Genomic DNA, 5,200 nt, shown 5'->3' on the forward strand with positions numbered 1-5,200 from the left:
CCCCGGGTCTTCCCCAGTGTGCCCTCTTGCCCAGATAAAACCTCATATGCTGATGAGCTCTCCACTGTGACCTCTGGAGCTGCATCCTGCTCCCTGTGACACAAGCAGTCCAGAGTCACCTGCCCTCCCTTGATTAGAGCATTCCAACTCGCTGCACATGAAGGTCCCATCCCTGCCAGTGGAACCACTGATTGTGAAGTCTAGATACCTGGTTACCACAGCCCCACTCCAAGCCCACAAATATCAACGTGTATTTCAAATAAGCTGGTGATCACAATCTTATTTCTTACAGAATACTGGTTCTTAGTACCAGTTTGAAGGTACATGGGGGATTTTTGTAAGTGACCCAAATATTGTTGGTAGGATTCTGCAGGGATGTGTTATTTGATACTGGCCACCACTCCAGTATTCTTGCCTGGAGAATTCTATGGACAGAGGAGCCTGGTGGGCTACAGTCCATGGGGTCACAAAGAGTCAGACACCACTGACTAACACTAACACTGAATACATACACCAATGAGTGAGCTTACAAAAGCCTCCCTTATAAGTTAAGGATGAGAAAAGACCATGGAAATCACTCTCTAGTGAATATCTACTGAGACTGAATTCCTCAGAACCACAGTCCTTCTAGGAGAGGAAACTGATTCCTTGGCACACATTCTGCCTTTGAACAATAAAGATCAAAAGAATTCACCATCCTTCATACACCTCTTATCTCAGTTCATGCCCCAGAGAAAAATCCTAGTTTTCCTTTGTGCCTAATGTCACCTATAAATGTGTTCTACACGTTCGTTCCAATCCACTTGTACTTGGGAAGACCCATGTGACTACACAGACACTGAAATATGAACAGAAACATTGTTTGTCACCCCCCGGGCCAAGGTATTTGAAAGCAAGTACGCCACCTCCAGGCTTTCTGTTCCATTCAGCAGCAAACATGGAGACTGCTCATTGAGAAGTGGAAGCACTGATGGGAGCAGCCTGATCCCTGGGTTGTATGACAGTGGAGGCCCCTGTCTACCCACATCGGACTTCATATGTATAGGAATAAACTGTTGCTTTAAGCCATTGTGGGTCTGCAGGTTTTGTCTGTTGCATTAGTTACTTTATCAGATTAATGCATACCTACTATTTTGGTAGTCAGATGTATTTAAATATTATAATTACAAAGGTAATAAATAGTACATGTATTTTTTCTTGCAAAAATTCTAACAATACAAATATATTACAGTCTCCCCCTTCCCTCAAAATCCAGCCCCCTCCTCAGAGGCAACCACAATTAACAATGTGAAAATGAAAAGTGAAAGTGAAAGTTGCTCAGTCATGTCTGACTCTTTGCGACCCCATGGACTATAGAGCCCATGGCATTCTCCAGGCCAGAATACTGGAGTGGGTAGCCTTTCCCTTCTCCAGGGGATCTTCCCAACCCAGGTATCGAACCCAGGCCTCCCACATTGCAGGTGGATTCTTTACCAGCTAAGCCACAAGGGAAGCCCAACAACCTGATGTGTGTCACTTTAAAGCTAATCTGAGGCTTTCTCATATGTAGATGCACTATAAAAATATATTGAGGACTCTGGTAGTATAGTGGATGAGAGTCCGCCTGCCAATGCAGGAGACATGGGTTCCATCCCAGGAATCTTCCAGGAAAATCCCACATACCGCAGAGCAACTAAGCCCATGCACCACAACTACTTAGCCCACGCTCTAGAAACTGTGAGCTGCAACTACCGAGCCCATGTACCTGAAGTCTGTGCTCTGCAACAAGAGAAGCCACCACAATGAGAAGCCTGAGCACCACAACTGAAGAGTAGCCCCCACTCACTGCAATGAGAGAAAGCCCACACACAGCAACAAAGACCCAGTGCAACCAAAAATTAATCAATTTTAGAAATATATGTTGAATTTAACATACATGATCAACAACGTACATATTGTTCTGCTTCTTGACCCTGTCACTTAACAAAATGAATGCAGGATATTTCCATGACAGCACACATAGATCCACCATACTCTTTTAACTACTCTCTAGGGTTATTTTTCTTTTAAAAAAACAAATCTTTATTGAGATATAGTTAATAAAAAACTGCAGTTTTAAAATGTACAATTGAATGAGTTTGGACATTTGCATACCCCTGTGAGGGCTTCCCTGGTAGCTCAGCTGGTAAAGAATCCACCTGCAATGCAGGAGACCTGGTTCAATTCCTGGGGCAGGAAGATCCCCTGGAGAAGGGATAGGCTAACCACTCCAGTATTCTTGGGTTTCCCTGGTGGCAGAGATGGTAAAGAATCCGCCTGCAATGAGGGAGTCCTGGGTTCAATCCCTGGATTGGGTAGATCTCCTGGAGGAGGGCTTGGCAACCCACTCCAGTATTCTTGCCTGGAGGAGGGCTTGGCAACCCACTCCAGTATTCTTGCCTGGAGAATCCCCATTGACAGAGGAGCCTGGCAGGCTATAGTCTATGGGGTTGCAAAGAGTCAGACATAACTGAGAGACTAAGCACAGCACAGCACATACACCTGTGAAATCATCACCACAGTCATTGTAACAGACATATCCATCTCCTCCAAAAGTGTCCTCATGTCCCTTTGTTTTTTTCTTTCAGAGTGAAAACACCTGACATGAGATCTATGCTCTTTCAAACTTTTTCAGTATTGTTACCTATGGGTACTATGTTGTACAGCAGATCTCTAGAACTAATTCATTTTGCATATCTGAACCAGTATAACAATTGAAAGAAAAAAAAGTGAAAGTGTTAGTCACTTAGTCATGTCTGACTTTTTGCTATAGCCTGCCAGGTTCCTCTGTCCATGGGATTTCCCAGGCAAGAATACTGGAGTGGGTTGCCATTCGCTTCTCCAGGGGATCTTCCCGACCCAGGGATCAAACCTGTGTCTCCTGCATTGCAGGCAGATTCTTTACTGTCTGAGCCACTAGGGAAGCCCATTGAGCAACTCCTCATTTTCCGCTCACCCCAGCCCCTAGTAACTACACTTAATTCTCTGCTTCTATGAGTTTGATAATTTTAGGTACCTCCCTTAAGCAGAACCATGAAGTATTTGTCCTTCTGTGACTGGCTTATTTCACTTAGCATAATGTCCTTCAAGTCCATCATATTGTTGCAAATGGCAGGATTTCCTCTTTTAAGACTGAATAATATTCCATTGTGTACGTGAGTGTATGTATGTGTATGAATCACATTTTCTTTCTTCATTTGCCTTTGATGGACATTTGGGTTGTTTCCATATCTTCGCTGAATAGTGCTACAAGGAACATGAATGCAAACATGCAGAATGCAGAAAAACACCAATACAGTATACTAACACATATATATGGAATTTAGAAAGATGGTAACAATAACCCTGTGTACGAGACAGCAAAAGAGACACTGATGTATAGAACAGTCTTATGGACTCTGTGGGAGAGGGAGAGGGTGGGAAGATTTGGGAGAATGGCATTGAATCATGTAAAATATCATGTATGAAACGAGTTGCCAGTCCAGGCTCGATGCCCGATACTGGATGCTTGGGGCTGGTGCACTGGGACGACCCAGAGGGATGGTATGGGGAGGGTGGAGGGAGGAGGGTTCAGGATGGGGAACACATGTATACCTGTGGCGGATTCATTTTGATATTTGGCAAAACTAATACAATTTTGTAAAATTTAAAAATAAAATAAAATTAAAAAAAAAAGATCTTGATTTCCATTCTTTTGAATACATATCTAGAAATGAGATTGCTGAATTATATGGTAGTTCTACATTTAACTTTTTAAAGAAACTTTCATACTGTTTTCTATAGTGGCTGCACCATTTTACATGTCCAACAATAGTATACAGGGCTTCCCTGATGGCTCAACAGGTAAAGAATCCTCTTGCAATGCAGGAGACATAGGAGATGTGGGTTCTATCCCTGGGTGGGGAAAGAAACCCTGAAGGAGGAAATGGCAACCTACTCCAGTATTCTTGCCTGGGAAACCCCATGAACAGAGAAGCCTGGCGGGCTACAGTCCATGGGGTCCCAAGAGTTGGACATGACTATGCAAGCATGCAGTGCAGAAACAATACACAAAAGCTCAATTTCTCAACATCCTAGCTAACACTTAATTATCCTTTTTAAAAAATATAACCATCCTAACTGGTGTGAAGTATTATCTCATTGTGGCTTTGACTTTCATTTTCTTGATAATTAGTGATATTGAACATCTTTTCATACCTTTTGGCCATTTGAAGGGAAGATCATCAGGAAGAATATGATAGGAGCAATCAAGGTGTTGCAAGTCTTCATTATGCACAGATGTTAATCGCACATCATGGGAACTCCAGTCATCATGTTCCAATCTTCATTCCAAGAAAAAGACAGGTAAGGATTATCTTACTTCTGTTTGTGTGATAATTAACCATTTTCCTCCTGATGGACATTAAAAACTGTTTGAGATTTATCGCTATGAGTAATAGGACTGAAATCAGTATCTTTGAATATGAAATCTTAGACAGATATGCATACTTTCTCTCAGGAAAGACATAGTAACATGCAAACTCGATTAAACTGGGAAGAGTGTGAAGACTTAAAATTTTTACAAATATTGCTGAACTTCTGTTCCAAAAATGCCATACCAATTTATAGTCTCTCAGATTCATGTGTGTGAATGCTTTACATTCTCACAGACATTTTATTTCATCAGTCTTTTAAATTTTGGCCAAATTATGGGATGAAAGATACTGTCTCATTGTTATTTTAGTTCCTTATTTTCAAATAGGTTGAGTATAAAATTAAACTCTCACCCATATGGAGCTGGACTTCAGCATTAATGTCTTGAATGCCAAGATTCTCCTAGGCGTACTTCACATTCTGAAATATCAACAAGACATTCCTCCTTTACTTTGAAATGCAAGAACTCAATGAGAACAATCAGTTGCTGGACAAGAGAACTGGGAAGGACGCCCTTAGGTTGTGAAGATCTGAGATCAGAAAAATTGCCAGAGGTCATGAGATGCCACATGAAAAACCTCATCCAGAGAGCCCATGGTAGGCTGGCAGGCAGCATTCTGGATTTAGAGTTTAGCAGAAGGGAGAGAAGGGACTATAAGGGGAGAAGGTAGAAAATCTGGGCAGAGGTTCAAGATCACTTCTGTTAATCAGCTTGGGAAATCTCTGAATTACCACCAGCAGCTGGAAGTTGAGAAGTCTCTGGGCATAT

At 42.1% G+C, this 5,200-nt stretch overlaps 1 non-coding gene across 1 annotated transcript; it reads right to left on the reverse strand.

Moving 5' to 3' along the window:
• Positions 1-4,250: 4,250 nt before the first annotated feature.
• Positions 4,251-4,384, reverse strand: LOC112582400. The gene has a single exon (XR_003106937.1). It is a non-coding gene; the product is annotated as a U8 small nucleolar RNA (small nucleolar RNA).
• Positions 4,385-5,200: the final 816 nt, after the last annotated feature.

The sequence above is a fragment of the Bubalus bubalis genome, chromosome X (genome assembly GCF_019923935.1).
Source record: "Bubalus bubalis isolate 160015118507 breed Murrah chromosome X, NDDB_SH_1, whole genome shotgun sequence".
Lineage (NCBI taxonomy): Eukaryota > Metazoa > Chordata > Mammalia > Artiodactyla > Bovidae > Bubalus > Bubalus bubalis.